This window comes from Capra hircus, chromosome 5 (assembly GCF_001704415.2).
Source record: "Capra hircus breed San Clemente chromosome 5, ASM170441v1, whole genome shotgun sequence".
Lineage (NCBI taxonomy): Eukaryota > Metazoa > Chordata > Mammalia > Artiodactyla > Bovidae > Capra > Capra hircus.
Genome location: NC_030812.1, coordinates 105,106,014 through 105,123,196, shown reverse-complemented (window position 1 = coordinate 105,123,196; position 17,183 = coordinate 105,106,014). Strand labels below are relative to the sequence as shown.

General features: G+C 51.3%; 1 protein-coding gene across 1 annotated transcript in view; it reads right to left on the bottom strand.

The window, feature by feature from the left end:
* Nucleotides 1-13,268, bottom strand: part of CRACR2A (calcium release activated channel regulator 2A) — a 119,169-nt gene extending 105,901 nt beyond the window's left edge. Inside the window, exon 1 of the mRNA XM_005680988.3 lies at nt 12,859-13,268. The gene's annotated coding sequence lies outside the window, so the exon portion shown is untranslated. The remainder of the gene's footprint in view (nt 1-12,858) is intronic.

The following is a 17,183-nucleotide window of genomic DNA, read 5'->3' as shown; positions in this document are numbered from 1 at the left end:
GAGTAGGGGGTAAAGAGACCAGGAGGAGGTGAGGTGATGGTTCAGACAAGCCACAGCATATACACATATACACATTATATACATACACATTAGAGATATACACATATATAGGTATATTATATGTTGGTATATGTGTCAATTTATGTCAATTACAATTTTGATATGTATGTATATATATGCACATGTATGGGATAGACAGGTGGACAGCTGCTGTATATATTACAGGAAGAGCAAAGGACATAAAATTTTTTGAGGGAGTCTCAAGTCTTGTTTCTCATATATTGAGAGGTGAGGTAGATGGGATCATTGTTTCATAATTATTATCATGTGCTTAAATAAGCCAGATGGATATTTGTTCTCCAGGTGAGTAACACCTGCGGCGGGCCAGGCGTTGTGGTCTGTGTCTCTGACACAGTGAAGAACAGACGTCCGTGAGCCGAGCCCTCATCAGGTAGTGGGGAACACACGCAATGAACAGAAACTGCAAGTCAGTGATGGGGTCACAACTGAGGTACCTGCTCTGCTGAAGACATGGAGAGATGCAGATGCTTGCTGGAGGGAGCGTGGAGCGGCAAGGCTGACATAGACAGAGGATGAGGGAAAGAAAGGGACATTCACATTGGGTCCTGTAGGATGCGTAGGAGTGAGCCAGGAAAGGGGACGGAGAGCGTTCTAGGGAGAGGGGACGGCAGGTGCCAACACGCTCAGGGAGAAGAGCTTTAATGTGCTCAGTACTGGAAGGAAACCAAGACGGCCAGACCAGTGGTAAGCTGACAAAGGCGGCCAGAGATGAGGCTGAAGAGTGAGGCTTCGAGGGGCAGGTTAGGTACGGGGCTTCACCCATGCAGCCATGGGAATCACTGAAGTGACACCTCAAAGCTGCACGAGACAGGATCTGATTTGCATTTTTAAAAGGTAACCTGGGCTTCTTGTGGGAATGAATTTAGGAGGAGGAGCTGGGGAAGTGGATACACTGAGACCAGTTAGGGGAATATTACAGTCCAGACAGGACTGTATAAAGTCCAGGGCTTCCCTGGTGGCTCAGCTGGTAGAAAAATCCACCTGCCATGCAGGAGACCTGGGTTCGATCCCTGGGTTGGGAAGATGCCCTGGAGAAGGGAATGGCTATCCACTCCAGTATTCTGGCCTGGAGAATCCCATGGACTGTAGAGGCCATGGGGTCGCAAAGAGCTGGACATGACTGAGTGACTTTCACTTTCACAGTCCAGACAAGCAGTGGTGTGTCCTGAACGGGTTGTGGCAGGGACAGACGAATGGGTGCTCGGGCTGTTTAGATACAGGATCAAGAGGATGGAGGGGTTGGATGTGGCAAAGGCAGAGATGGAGAGGTGGAGGCCGGCTCGGACTCAGTGGTTCCCTCTACATCTATCTGGGAAACTCTCAGAAATAAAATGACTCTTCAGAGAGGAAGTCTCTGCAAATCTCCCCTTGTTTGCTCCCTGCTACTTCCAGCATCATGTCCTCAGGGGGTGGGGTGCTGAGCAGAACAATCTCTGCTGGGTAAGCCACACCTCCCCCCTGAGGCATCTTACGAGCTGGTCAGAGCGCTCACAAAATCCAATCAGTACAGGGCGGGCTTCTAGGTCCAGAAGGCCGACCTCCACTGAATTAACTTACCTCTTGCACAATTTGGCCCACGCTAAATGGAATTCTCAGATGACACTTTCTTTTAACATGAGGAAGATGAAAAAAGAATACCTTCTGCATGCTGAAAGAAAATGTCATCTCACAATTCTAGGCTTAAAGAAAATGTCATTTAAGAATAAGGGAAATGAAGACATTATCTGATAAAACTCTAGTTTGCCACAAGCAGACCCTTTAATAAAAGACATTTTTAAAGGGGTATTTCAGACAGTAAGAAAGATTCCATATGGAAGATCTGAGATTAAGAAGGAGTGAAAAACAAAGAAAATGAAAATAGATTTCTCAGTCTATTATTGAAGAAACAGCAATTGGGAGTCAGACATATTTATCTCCATATCAAGTTGCCATTTCTTACTGTCTGGGAAATTTGGATCAAGTTCATCTCTCACAGTCTTGATAGCCTCATCTTCAAAATTCATAAGCGAGGTCTTTGTAAGGAATAAATGAGCGACCACATATAAATGTTTCCAGCATAGCTTCTGCATCTAGAAGGCGTGAAATAAATGTTTACTCCTTATCATTTTAAAAATTAATAAACAAGCAAGTAAATAAGATGTTGTTAGCCACACAGAATTCCTCCCGCTGCTTCAAGTGTGAGATAGAAGGCTGGCACTCCTCCCTGCCGTACGAGGCTACACTGCAGAGCTGATGCTTTAAAGCTAGTCTTTTCATCTTTGCAGTAGCAAGCCTAAGATCTTTCTAACAAAATATTTATGATTTCTTTATTTTATAAATACTGCATGTGAACACACAAGCCCCAGGGGTGGACCCTGGATTCCAGCTTTGCTCACAATTTTAACATAATTCGCGTTCACAGTTTTATGAGAATGAAGGAAATGAAGGCAATATCTGATAAACGAAATCCTAGTTTGCTACAAAGAGACCCTTAATAAAGGACAGTTTTTCAAGGTATATGTCAGACAGGAGGAAAGATGAGATGATTGGATAGAATCACTGACTCAATGGACATGAATCTGAGCAAGCTCTGGGAGATAGCGAAGTGGGAAGCCTGGCGTGCTGCAGTCCATGGGGTTGAAAAGAGTCAGACACGACTTAGTGACCAAACAGCAACAGTTTTTTGAGATCATAAAACACCTGCTGGTCCATCTGTGGGGCAAAATGACCAGTCCTGCCCACCCCTTTCCAGGGCTCTTCCGCCAACTAGAAAGTAGCGGCACACAAAGGACCTCTCTGTGCAGCTTCTGCATCCTAACCCCCCACGCTGGCAGCCATGGTCCCCAATCCCATCCTCAACTTCACCCCCATTCCCTTTAGGACAAGGAAGCCAAGCTAAGAAAAGCTAGCTCAGTCTTCCTTGGAATCTCTGCCTAATTTTCATCTGGCACAAATTTGGTGGGGTTTCCACCACCAAACTGGTGGTGATGGACAAAGGAGAGAGAAGCCTAAAAGCAGTCTCCCCTGATGACTTAAGGAGGCAAATAACACCAGAGGTTCTAGGACCTGGGCTAGTACCCTTACTCTGCCCTTTGTCCCCTATGTGTCCCCAGGCAAACCCCTTCACCTCTCTGATTTCATCTTTCTCTCACCTGTAAGTCGGAGTCAACAATTATACCATATTTGTAGAGGATGTTACAATTTCCTGAGTGTTTCCACAGTCATAATTTCATTTACTATGCACGGTCAGCTGTATAACAGCCAGCATAATGGTCACCTTGCTGCTGTAAAGATCTAAAAGCAGAGCACGGACTACTGTGTACATGGCAAAGAGCTGCATCCACACGAGGGACCATCACCAGGGTCCCATGACTGACACTCCTAAGAGCAGGGCTTTGCTGCCTGAGTGCCGAATTTGAACTGATTCTACCCCAACCGGCTATGGGACCTTGAGCCTCTCAGCTCCTTGCTTCTATATGAAGGGTGATAACAATAGCCCCGTCTCACAGCCCAGGGCTTCGTACATGGGAGACACTCAGGGAATGAGAGATGATGGAATCAACACAAGTTAAGTCCACGGGAGTCTGACCACACACATCCACACTCCCTGACCCCGACCATCTTCCATTCCTTCTTATCCATGGTTACACCTGATCTCCATAGCCCTGGACAAATACTGGCAAAGGGAGGCTGGAAGCTCTGAACAGCAGGGCGCACTGTGGACTGTTTCTTAAAGATGATCAAGCCTCAGAGTCCCACTAGATCTGGGGGTGTCTCCAGCTTGCTCTGGATGGAAGCAGAGTCCAGGCTCCCTGAGGTTCCAGGCAGCCCCGACCCTTCCCACTGCCATCTGAGGGTCTTGCTTCAGTGGCTGGGAAGTTCTGGAATATAGGACGCTGGGCAAGCCTCAGTCCCCTAACTAGACTGTGTGGCCACCTTGTTGACAAAAAGCCCTGAGTTTGGGAAAGACTGAAGACAAAAAGAAGAGGTGGAAGAGGATAAGACGGTTAGATAGTATCACCAACTCAATGAACATGAATTTGAGCAAACTCTGGGAGATGGGGAAGGACAGGGAAGCCTGAGGTTCTGCCATCAAGGGGGTCACAGAGTCAGACACGACTTGGCAACTGAACAACAACCGAGGCCTCTGCCAACATCACATGGAGCTGTTGAGATGACCTAGGAAGCAAATGTTAATTGAGCCCAATCTGATGAATGGATGGAAACCACTGGACTATAAAAAATGTAAGCTTATTGTTGTTCATTCACTAAGTCATGTCTGACTCTTTGTGATCCCATGGACTGCAGCACACCAGGCTCCTCTGTCCATGGAATTCTCCAGGCAAGAATACTGGAGTCGGCTGCCATTTCCTTCTCCAGGGGATCTTCCCAACCGAGGGATCGAACCTAGGTCTCGCAGATTACAGGCAGATTCTTTACCATCTGAGCCACCAGGGAAGCCACCTGCCTTCTCCTCTCTGACTTCTGTTTTGTCTGGCTTTCCTGGTGGATAACGTGGTATGAAAAGTGCAAGTCTCTGAGAGTGGGTCTGCCTGCTTTCTCTTACAACCCCACAGCACCTTCTTCGGGGTTCTGAACACTGCCTCCTTCTAATGGAGCCTGGCCATATGACGCACACCTACACCCACACATGTTCTAGAAACCCCCAGAGCAGACACTCGTGTGTCCAGGCAGGGCAAGCTGTGCTTGATTCCCTATGACCCCTGTATCTATAGGAAAGATGAGGGTTCAGTGGATCTAGAACAGCCTCCTGGCTCCTCACAGCTTTAGATGGTGAGCCGAGTCAGCAGAGGCCAGCCGGCAGAAGAGGTCACCCATAGAAATACGGGGAGGGTCAAGGCACATCTTATAGTCCAGCCAGGACCTCACTGGTTCAATTTCTATGCAGTCTGGTCCTCAGACACTGCCTACTAAGAGGGACTGAAAGACTCTCATGGAACATCCTTCCAGAACCCTGCCATCCCCACCTGCTGAATTCTGCCATCCTTTCAAGCCCAGCTCTGTTCTCGGCTACCTAGCTAAGCTTTCTGCAAAGGCCCTTTCCTTCTAGAGAACATAGAGTCTGACCTACTCCCTTGACAGGGTCACTTATCCTGTCAGAAGAAGTCCTATGGGCTTTGTTCTCTCTCCCAGTACAAAGCGCTGGACATAGTAGGTGCTGAAGCATTCTGCTTTTGTGTTCTGGAGGATTTTTGAGGGTTTGGCATTAGCATTCCACAAAACCACACTGATTTAGTCCCTACCATGTCAGGAAATTCAGATGTGGTGTGTGGAATAACCTGATTGCTATTCAGTACAAATTAGAGCTTTTTATTCTATTTCTAATCCCGGTAAATGGGGCTTGTGCGTTAAAAATAATATTTTTAGTTTGCAATGTGTGATTACATAATGGAGACCGAGTCTTTTTTTTTTTTTTTTTCATTAACATTCATCTCCCTTAGCAGTTCCTTTCTGGGTCTTTGTTTTTGACTCGAGCTGCGGTTCAATGTATTAAAACTGCATTCCTCATAAAAGAGTTCCATAGTAGATGTTTTAACTGGCCCTCCCCACGCCTGTATTTCCAGCTGGCCTGTGCCTGGGGCAACCCACCTGGTGGGGAGTCAGGGGATCCTGCACCTATTCTACAAGTCTGTTAACTAATCTCTGGAATCCAGCAGGGCCCCCCACCCACCAACGCAGCTATTTGCAGGGAGCTCATGTCGGGTGGAAGGAGCATGGTGTGGAAGTGTCCCTGGGGGAGGTGTCTCTACCAGAACTAGGTGCATGAACTCAGATGACCTATTTAACCTCTAGGAGCCTCAGTTTCCTCATCTGTAAAATGGGGATGCTAAGTCCTAGAAAAAGTGCCTGACATACAGCGGGCATTTAATACCTTGCCTTATTTGCAGACTCCCTGTGGGAGTCTATTCCTTGCTGTTTTCTCCAGCTGTCGTCATCCTCAGAGTTATATCACATCTACTGAAGCCAGAACCCTGAGCCCCAAGCAAAAATGAACCTCCAAAATCTGAGTATAGGGCAACACAGCAGGGACTAGTGTAGCTCATGGAGAGGGTAATGACAAGCAACAAGAAACATGCCAGAGACCAGGGCACGTGTCCACAGAAAACCATAATCCAAAAAGATACACACACCCCTATGCTGACAGCAGCACTATTCACAATAGCCAAGACCTCGAGGCAACCTAAATGCCCGCTGACAGTGAACAGATAAAAAAAAGATGCGGTGTATGTATATACATATTCTTTACTGACTGAGCTACCAGGGTAGCCCACATGGTCCATAATTAAACTATTTCCAAACCAATCCTTTCTGGCTAAAGGCTCCCGTTGAGAATCCTAATGGAAGACCCAAACCCGTGCAGGTTCTAAAAGCCCTCTAAAGCAGATGCTGATGTAGGAGTTGGGGGTGGCTGTGCTTGGTTCTACACGATGACAGTGGAGGAAGATCAGAGGATACAGAATCGAACCCTGGCTCTGAAATCCTGTGCCTTGGGTGTGTCACCTCTGACACTGCTTCCTCATCTTTGAAAAGGGTGCTAATGATAATGATCCCCTACAGGACGGCTGGGAGAAACACAGAAGACAGTGAAAGAAAAGAAAATGAAGTTGCTCAGTCGTGTCCAACTCTTGTGACCCTACCATGCTCCTCCAGCCATAGGATTTTCCAGGCAAGAGTACTGGAGTGGGTTGCCATTTCCTTCTCCAGAGGATCTTCCCAACCCAGGGATCAAACCTGGGTCTCCTGCACTGTAGGCAGACACTTAACCATCTGAGCCACCGGGGAAGTGCTTAACGCAGAACCTAGCCCCAAGAAGGGCGGTCTCACAGGAGCCCATTGGCTGAAGCAGAGAATTAAAGAACCAGAAAGTGACAGGAATCAGCAGCAGAAAGATTGCCCAAGTGCAGAGGGCATCGGATGGCAAGGGGGCTGTGTGGAGGGAGGCTGAGACAGTGAGACTGGGGAGGCTGAGACACAGTGAGACTGGGGCCTCCCTGGAGTCAAGGTCAAGATCAAACCCGAGCAGCTGGGCAGATGAAGAAGTTCCTGGGATGGTGTCCGTGGGGGTGGTTATGTAGCACTGTGAATGTCCTGATGCTACTGAGCTGTACCCTTAGGAAGGGTTAAAAGTGTAAATTTTATGTCAAGTATATTTTACTCTGATGAAAAAAGACAGTTACCAAAAAAATTAAGAAACAAGACAATACCCTAAAACCCAACAGTCAGCCCACTGAAGACCCTAAAACGAAAGCAGCACAGAGATCAGGGTCCCCTCGGTCCGTGGGATGTTGCAGGGGCACCAGACCCCTGCACCAAGGCCCAGCAAGTCTAGACCTCCATGGCGTGGAGCTGATCTTTCCCCAGAACACCCACGGAACCCAAGCTCCCAAATGCTTGAAAACCCAAGAGGCCACGGCAGCAGAGCAAGATCACGAGGTTCATGTGCAGAGCAGTGTCTCTCTTGATGGTTCCTCCCCAGTCATTTCTGACATGATTCAGATGAAGAATGAAACATCCAAGGACCCCTCCTCCTCCCCGTGTCTTCATCTGGGAACGGCGGTGTTTCTCTCTTTTTCAGAAAACCCTCGCCTTCAGGAAGAAAGGCTCGAACTTTCCATCCTGCTCAGGTCATAGAAAGAAGACCTTCAGCAAACCACCACTTCCTTCCCTCCCCAGAGAGAAACAAACCCAGGCTGGAGAAGTCTCTCTGGCCAGTGTCTTGAACACCCTTGGCCATGACCTCACTCTTGTCCCCAGAGGGCATGGCAGGCTGGTGCCACCAAAGGTCTGTCTCCATACCCCCAGGGACCCATGACTGCAAAAGCCCCCAGCCTGGGACTGACAGGCTAGGGCCCAAGGGGGTTACCCAGCTGCCTATTTCCAGGCTCCCAGTCATTAGCAGCCCCAGGGGCAGCTCCTTGGTAGAAAGTTCTGCTGGAAAATGGATAGAATGAGTCGGTGACGCAGACCTCTCCCTAAGGGATCCCACCCACCAGCATGCCTCTGTCCACTATGCTCAGTCCGATCACAGACCCCTCCCCTTCTACGCTGCCCACTGTCCTCTCTGCCCAAGTCCAGCCCTCCTCCAGGCCCAACTCCATCCCACTTCCTCTGCTCCCCTGCAGGTGCTCATAGCATCGCTCATCACTGAAGATCATCGTTCCCCAGGATGCTGGCTGGCTGTGGTCTCTCTTCTTAAACCAGATCCCTGGGGACCCTTGGGCTTCCAAGTCACACTAGCAGTAAAGAACCCATCTGCCAATGCAGGAGACATAAGGTTCGAGGGTTCAGTCCCTGGATTGGGAAGAGCCCCTGGAGGAGGGGATGGTAACCCACTCCAGTAGTCCTGCCTGGAGAATCTCTTGGACACAGGTACCTGGAGTTCTAGGGTTGCAAAGAGTTGGACACAACTGAAGCGACTTAGCATGCATGCACAGGGACCCTTAGCTGGCACAGCCAGGGCTCAATAAGTATAGATGCCAATTAAGTGAGCAGTTCTATCCCTTCCCTTTGGGGAATTTCAGTCCAACACTGGCACCCTGGAAGGGACCCTCTAGACAGCAGGACTCAAGAACACACTCAGTGGGCAAAGCCACCAGCACCAGCAGGGAATGTGAGCCGTGGCCACAGAGCCTCTAACAGCCTGAACTAGCTGGTGATCATTCCTATCTCACTGAAGAGGGAAGGAGCTCGAGCTTAGAGGCTGAATTCCCAGGACACATGACTGGTTAGAGTCAGAACTGTTTCTGGCACTCAGCATCTCTAGGGGCAGGGCGGGGTGGAGCCAATGGCCCCGGGGCCAACCTGCCTGGGTTCAAACCCCAGCTCAGCTTTTTGGGAGCTGTGTGATCTCGGGCAAGTTACTCCAGCTCTCCGAGCCTTGAGTTTCTCATCTGTAATGCGGCATGTGTTAGTTGCTCAGTTGGCTCTGACTCTTTGCAACCCCATGCCTGCCGGGCTCCTCTGTCCATGGGATTTCCCAGGCAAGAAAACTGGAGTGGGTTGCCATTTTCTTCTCTGGGGGATCTTCCCAGCCCAGGGATCAAACCCGGGTCTCCTGTATTGCAGGTAGACACTTTACCATCTGAGCCACCAGGGACAGGACCAAATGTGGAGCCGAGCTCTCAACCATGCCTGATGCATTTCTGTGCATCCAGCCTCAAGGGGCAGTGGGAAGGGCTTCCTGACATTTTGCATTGGATCAGGGTGGGGCTGCAGGAAGCCAGTCTACCTCCCCACCCCTCCCTCAGCACCCATGCGACCTTCCAAGCCAGCAGGCAAGGGTGTATGTTTCTGCAGCTTCCACGTGGCAAAGCTCCATCCATCCATCAGATCCCGGAGCTCAACAGAGAACGGCCTCTTAAGTAAATAAAGAGAAAACCAGCCAATTGCCCAGGTAATAGGAGATTTTCCTCCTGTCTGCGCTGGTAATTGAGCCATTGGAGCCAGCCCCCAACCTCCACTGGCGCTGCTGTGAGTTGGAAAAGGGAGTTTAGGAGGCTGCCTGGCCAAAGACACACGTGCAGGTCCAGAAGGTGGGTGTCCACCACACTGGAACCTGGATCTGGAAGGCAGGTGTCCACTGTGCTGGACCCTGGGTCTGGTAGGGCTCAATACACCCAGTGTGTGCACTAAGTCTTGCCCACCTTACCCGTCCCCTTGGCCCAGCAGGACATGGAGCTGCCCAGACCCAGGGGCCCCAGGAACAGAGGATCAGGCAACGCCAACCAGCCATAAGGCTGCTCTATAATGCGAACAAGGGGCCTTCAGCACAGGCTCTGTGGGTTCAGAGGCCCTTGGAATCTGAGCCCCGTGGGACACCAGTCTGCTCCTGCCTCCCTGCAGCCTCCATGCTGGAGGGTCTGACTCCAGGACCCTCACCACCCCGTGACTGCCACACCCCTGCCTCGGTCTTGCCAGCCCGACCAGGGTGTGTAAACAAACGGGCGGAGGAGAAAGAACTGCTGGCATTTCTGAGAAACCAGGGCTGGGAGCCAAAACAAACTGATGAAGGGAAGGCAACTTCTGAAGAAAGTGTCGCAAAAGAAAAACTTATATCCCTCAAGCTGAGAGATGCCTCTGAAGGTCATTGTTCCCCCAGACAGAGTGGGTTTTGGAACCCATCCCCTACACTGGCCTACAAGAGGGTCTTCCTGCGTCTGACCCAGTGCATCCATCCCGATGACCTTGTCTGAACGGACAGAGCAGTTACAGTCCAACAAACAGAAAGGAGGGAGATCAGCCTGAAGCAGATGCAGAGGCCCCTGAGGACAGACCCTGCAGGTCTCCTGCCCCATCACGCGACGCATCCACGGGTGAAATCACGGGAAGTCAACCTTTGAAGGGAGGGGCAAGATAGGGGCAGGGGACTAAGAGGGACGAACTACTACGTATAAAGTAAATATGCCGCAAGGATATATTGCACAGCACAGGGAATACAGCCAATATTTTATAATAACTTTACATGGAGTATGCTCCATAACAATTTGAATCACTCGAGTAGACACTTGAAACTACTACTGTAAATCAACTATACTTCAAGGTTTTTTAATGTTCTGTATCTTGATTGTGCTGGCAGTTATGAGTGTGTACGTGTGTCAAAGGTCATTAAACCAAACGTTTACATAAATAAGCTGGTTCACTTCATTGTACAGCGGAAACTAGCACGATATTGTAAAGCAATTATATGTGTGTGCTCAGTCGCTAAGCTGTGTCCAGCTCATTGCAACCTCATGGACTGTAGACCGTCAGGGCTGTCCGTGGGCCAAACAAGAATACTGGAGTGGGTTGCCATTTCCTTCTGCAGGGGATCTTCCCGACCCAGGCATCCAACCCACATCTCCTGCAATGGCAGGTGGATTCTTTACCACTTGAGCCACCTGGGAAGCTCCCAAAGCAATTATACGCCAATGAAATAAATAAATAAACCTAAGCACCATCTAGCAAATCCCCCCAAAAAATAAATGAATAAATCCGACTTTGAGAACAGCAGGGAAGGGCGGACCAGGACTGAAACGTCGCGTCTGCTGATGCTGCTGGTGTGTCCGTCCCTGGCCACAGCGCCCACTGCGCTTTCCCTGGTGGTCCCCAGACACATCCCTCTCCCCAACTCTACCGTGATGTCCCTCCCCTCAAATGCACTGACCCAGCTTCCTCCTCAAGGCGCAGTGAAGTGCTACCTCCAGGGAGCCACCCAATCCACTCCTTACAGAGGTGACCCCTCCTGCCAGCTTCCCAAGACTTGGGCATTCATCACCCTTTCCAGTCAGTACCAAGCAGCAAGGGGACCTCAGAGGGCAGACACAAGTTCTCCTTCATCCCCCAAACCTATGGGCAGAGCAGCTCTGATGGGCAGACACCACCTAACCCTGCATGCTAATGCCACCCAGAGCGGGGCACAAACCCTGGACCCTCAAACTAAAATTTCAGTTCTGTACAGAATACACTGCCCCAGTTTCCTGTCCCTCAGCCCACAACCTTGATGAAAAGATTCGTGGATAACTGCTGGTTTCTTCCAGAGACAGGGAACTCACCACCTCATGAGTTAGGCTCTTCTCCTGCCCTCTGATCTCCCCAGGGATTCCCACCCCTAGGCCCTTCCTGCCGTCTGGAGCCACAAATTCATCCAGGGTTCTTCCAGGATTGGCTCCCAACAAGGTCACTGTGTTGATCAGGGACAGACGTATGGAGCAGAGGGCTTTCCCACCTGCTGGAGTGTATGTATGCACACACACACGTACATACACATGGACACACACCTAAGCCAGAGGATTTTCGCACCTGCTGGAGTAGGCTTCCCAGGTGGAGTTAGTCACCTGCCAATGCAGGAGACAAAGACACTGGTTTGATCCCTGGGTGGGGAAGATCCCCTGGAGGAGGGCACAGCAACCCACTCCAGTATTCTTGCCTGAAGAACCCCATGGGCAGAGGAGCCTGGCGGGTTACAGTCCATGGGGTTCCAAAGAGTCTGACACGACTGAAGCAACCTAGCAAAGATGCAGCGTGGAGTGTATATATGCACACACACACGTACCCATGTATACACATGCGCACACGCATGGCATACACATGCCCACACAGACACACACATGTGCACACACAGGCACACACACCTAGGCCGGAGGCAGCAAGTCTGGCTGAGTCACGCAGCCAGACCACAGCTCAAGCGCGGCCAGGGAGGAAGTGACGCCCCGTTTCCTGACCGTCCTCTGCTCTGAGAGGTTCTCTTCTGTCTCTTTGTCTTTCTGACTCCGTCCCTGCCAGGGCTTTGCTTCTACTCAGGACAACAGCCTGCTGCATCCTGGCCCCGCAGCACGGGCTCCCGGCAGCCCTGAGCCCCAGGTGAGGACTTAGGGCTTCTAGACCTGCCGTCCTGGACAAGGCGGCTCACGGCTCTGAACCTCGGTCTCCTCATCCTTGAAACGAAGAGGCTGGGTGTGGCGACAGGGCCCTTGAAGTCCCTTCTGATCCCAGCCCTGCGGCTTCTGGCCCTCCTCCAGTCCCCACGGGGTTCAGAGCATCATGGGGGGGTGGCCAGGATCAGGCCTGGGGACAGGGCTGGGGAGCCCAGCGGCTTCCTGGGCTCACGCCTCCCTAGGAACTCCACGTGCTGCACACATTCCCTGCGCGCTCCTCGGCGGGGCACCCAGCAGGAAGCACCACCACCCGGCAGACGGCCAGGCAGAGGGGCCTGGAGCACCCACCTGCGCCGCATCTCCCTCTCCCCTCCCCTTGCCCTCCTCCGCCTCTCTTCCCCCTCCCTCCCTCCTCCAGACCTACCTTGCACCTGCAGCGACCTCCTTTCTCAGTCTCCAAGTGACACCACTGCAGGCCCACAGCTTTCAGGCTCTGCCTGACCCCCCTGGCCCCAGCAGCTGGATTGGCCCCAGCGGCAGAGGTGGGAGTGGTGCCAGGAGCCGCTGCCCTCTGGGAGCCCTCCAGGATCTGCCTGCGCGTGTGAGGCCGGCAGGCAGCAACCTCTGACTGCCTGGCTGGGGAGCCTGGGTGGTGAGGGCGGGGCTGACGTGGCCTGCCTGACTGGTCGGGCTTCCTGGGCCCCTCTGTTCCGGAATCCTAGAGGCCTGCTGTCCCATTCCAGGATGTTTCCAGGACTTTCTGTAGAGGTGGACATGCGTCCTGGGCCTTGCCCTCAGACTGGAAGAAGATGCAGACTAGCGGGGTGTGTGTGTGTGTGTTTGTGTGTGTGTGTGTGTGTGTGTGTGCTCAGTCGCTCAGTCATGTCCCACTCTTTTGCGACCCCATGGACTGCAGCCCGCCAGGCTCCTCTGTCCATGGAACTCTTCAGGCAAGAATATTGGAGTGGGTTGCCATGCCGTCCCCCAGGGGATCTTCCCCGCCCAGGGATCCAACCTGCGTCTCCTGCATGTCTCCCTGAAAACCTGCACCATCCAGGCTCCCCCGCAGCTGGTATCTCTGGGGGCTTTGTCCTTCTTTATAGTAATACTTCTCGACCTCTTCTGTATACTCTACTGTGGGCATGAGTGCTTGTGTAACAGAAAGCATCCAATTAATAAAGCATTAAATATTAATAAACCTTCAAAGGCCTCCCGAGGCAGTGGGGTTGAAGGATGGCCCTGACCCTGTGCACGAGACTGTCCACGCACATGAGCTAACTTCCAGGCCTCACAGCCTCTCCGAAAACACCCACATGCAGCCCCGCTCTGCACACTGGCTGCTGCCACTGGCCAGCTGCTGCACTCTTGCTTTGCCTGGAGTGCACGTTCCCATCCCTGTCTGCTTGCAAAATCCTACTCAGCCATCCTGGCCCCACCGAAATGCTCCCTTCCCAAGGAATCCGTCCCCAGACACTGGCCCCAGCAGAACTCCCAGCCCCTTCCTGGTGTACCCCTTCCTGGTTCCCTTGCTGGTTTGTGGATTAGCATCCTCCATCTCCCCCCATTTCTGCTCTCCTCCCCTCCACACTCAGCCCTGTTCCAGGAGGGACGGAAGTAAACACTTACTGAGATGCTGTCATAAACTGCTATGTGCTGTACTTACTTTGGGACTTCACAGGAGGCTCATCGGTAAAAAACCCACCTGCCAAGGTAGGAGACGTGAGTTCGATCCCTGGGTCAGGAAGATCCCCTGGAGGAGGAGATGGCAGCCCACTCCAGTAGTCTTGCCTGGGAAGTCTCATGGACAGAGGAGCCTGGCGGGCTACAGTCCATGGGGTCACAGCGTTGGACACGACTGAGTGACTGAACACCCATGCATGTGTTGCTTCTCCGTGAAACCTGGGTACCACGACTCACGGCCTCCCCCACCCCACCTCGCTCCCAAGCAGCAGGGCTGCACCAAAGCCCTGGCCACCAGAGGTTCAGAGGGTGGTCAGGCCTCCCTCGCCCTCCTTCTGATGCCCCCGCCCGTCACAGGGCTTCTGCATCCCTATTACATGGCATGCCTGCTTGCATCAGCCCCAAGGTCAAAGACGGTTGTGTCCATCTCTGAGTCTCGGTGCCACTCCAGCACACAGATTGAGGGCTGGTAGTTCAGAGAGCAGAGCCAGCTGCACGGGTGGCCTGCCCTCCTCCCAGCCCCTTATCATCAGCATCTGAGGATTGGAAGGGCTCCTGCAGATCACATGATGTGAAATCTACCCACCCCCATTTTACAGAAGAGAAAACTGAGGCCAGAGAGTCGGGAGCATCAGAGGGAGCAAGGTGTGGGAGGAAGGTGGGCGGGGCTCCTGGGACACCAGCCTTGCTTTCTCGGTGATGCAAGAAAGCAGGGAAAGCCTGGAGAGGTGGGGGGACCCTGCTGGGGTGGGGGCACTTAGACCTGAGTACTGTGGGTGGGGAGAGCAGTCAGTGGGCTTGCAGGGCACATTTCCAGGGAGGGGTGCTCCCTCTTCCTGAGCACCCCCCTCTGATCCTCACACCCTTCTCCTGGCATCTGTGTTCTCTTGCCCATAGGTTGCCCTCAACTGTAATGAGAGGCCAGTTCCTCGGGCGTTGCACCCAGGGGAACAGTGTGGAGACATTCCCTGTTCCAGTGCAGGAATTTCCTGCTGGCCTTTCTTCCTTATTATGAGCAGCTATGATTACAGAGTTTCCAACAGGTGGAGGCCAACAAAACAAACAGACCTTTCAATATTGACTCTCCTGGGTTCCACAGAAGGCTATCGTCTGTCCTGCCTCCCAGAGCCTCGCCAGCAAAGGCAAAACCAAACAAAAGGGTCAGAGAGTAACAGAGCTGGGCACACTGCCACGAAGCAGGCTCCAGAAGCGATGGCCCTGGGTTTCCACACTGCCCATCTTTCTCCTCCTGGATCAGCTGGACTTGGGGGGAAAGGAGACATTTTCTCTAAGATCGCAGGTCCCAATTCAGGTTGCATGCTCACTGCTGGGCTTGAAAAAGAGAAGAAGGTAGGGAAAGAAAGGCTCCTTGGGGATGCCTCTGAAAGCCACATGCTTCCTCTAGAGAATCCACAAAACTGGAGTCCTTTAGAGCAGGACAGGTAAGGTTTCACTTCCTTGTGAGCCATGACTTTTTACTCTCCCCAGCAGCAAGAATGGCCTTCATCACTCAGATGGTGTCATGGCTAAAGATCTGGGAGAGAGCTAAAAGCAGTACCAACCCCATGATCACAGATGATGTAACTACGGTCCAGGATGACTTGACCAAAGATGTGGGGACGGGATTCCTTGTGGGCTCCACTGCAGGACTGTGTCTGGTCCCCAGTTTTCGAAAGTAGCCCCTGAGGGACTTCCCCGGTGGCCCAATGGCTGAGACACTACACTCTCAAGGCACGGGGCCTGGGTTCCATCCCTGGTCAGGGAAGTATGAATAGATCCCACATACTGTGACTAGAGAGCCCACATGGTTCAGTGAAGACCCTGCATGCCTAAACCTAGACCTGGTACAGCCGAATAGATGAATAAATGCTGTCTTTCCATTGTGTACATGTACCACAACTTAGATATAGTCTATTAACACGGATAAATGGAATCCAGAAAGATGGCACTGATGGACATATTCGCAGGGCAGCGGGCACAGAGAACAGTCCTGTCGGGGAAGGAGAGGGCGGAACAAACTGAGAGAGCAGCACGGAAGCACACACACCAGCGTATGTAAATAGATGGCCAGGGGGATTTGCTGGGCGATGCAGATCAGCCTAGTGCTCTGTGACAACCCAGAGCGGGTGGCATGGGGCGGGGGGTGGGAGGGAGGTTCCAGAGGGAGGGGACATATATAAATACCTACGGCCGATTCATGTTGCTGTATGGCAGAAGCCAACACAATAGTGTAAAGCAATTCGCCTCCAATTAAAAAAAAAAAAAAAAACTTTTAAAAGCCACATCTGAAGACAGAAAAGAGAGACAGAGTGCCTGGTACCACCTTATCTGACATACTATTGTCTTCTATCAGGAATTTCTGAATACCAAGTTTAGAGAGCAGGGAAGGAAAATGCACCATGTAATCGAGGCTGCTCCCTAAAGGATGGGAGAAGCTGTATCACTTCTGCTAAAAAAAAAATTTAAGACTCTACAATGAGTAATACATGGCTCCCCAAATACAGGAAAATCCAGATAGAATGAGCCCCTTTGGGCGTGAGGAAATTCATGTTTTATATCTACAATTTTGTTCTTTATAGAATGTCTGAGAAAGGAAAGTACAGACCTTTTGGCCTCCTAATTTCACCTTGTCGGGTGCACATACATGCACACAAACCCCAACCCCAGTGCCCTGGCTGTTGATGTAACAAATAAGGAAATAAGAAACTCTACTCCATAGAAGGCTCTCCAACCTAGAGTTTTGTGGCATCAACCAGATTCTAAGCATAATGAGTATGAAGAAAATCTGTTGCCAGTGAGGTTACGAGATGGCTCCAAATTATTTCTGTCTTCCACTATCCAAAGTTTGTCAGCAGCATCGTCATTTTGGGAAGATGTTTTGTTTGGGTACAGAAAAAGAAGCTTGATTTTTCTAAGCTGGTGTTCTCAACCAAGAATAGATTTTAGACATCAAAAATGATACCAGCTCACAATTTGGAATTTGAGAGGATAAAAGCTGAATGACCTATTTTTTAAAGCGACAGTCATCTCTTGACCCATTAGAAAAGAGAAAATAAGACACAACTGCGT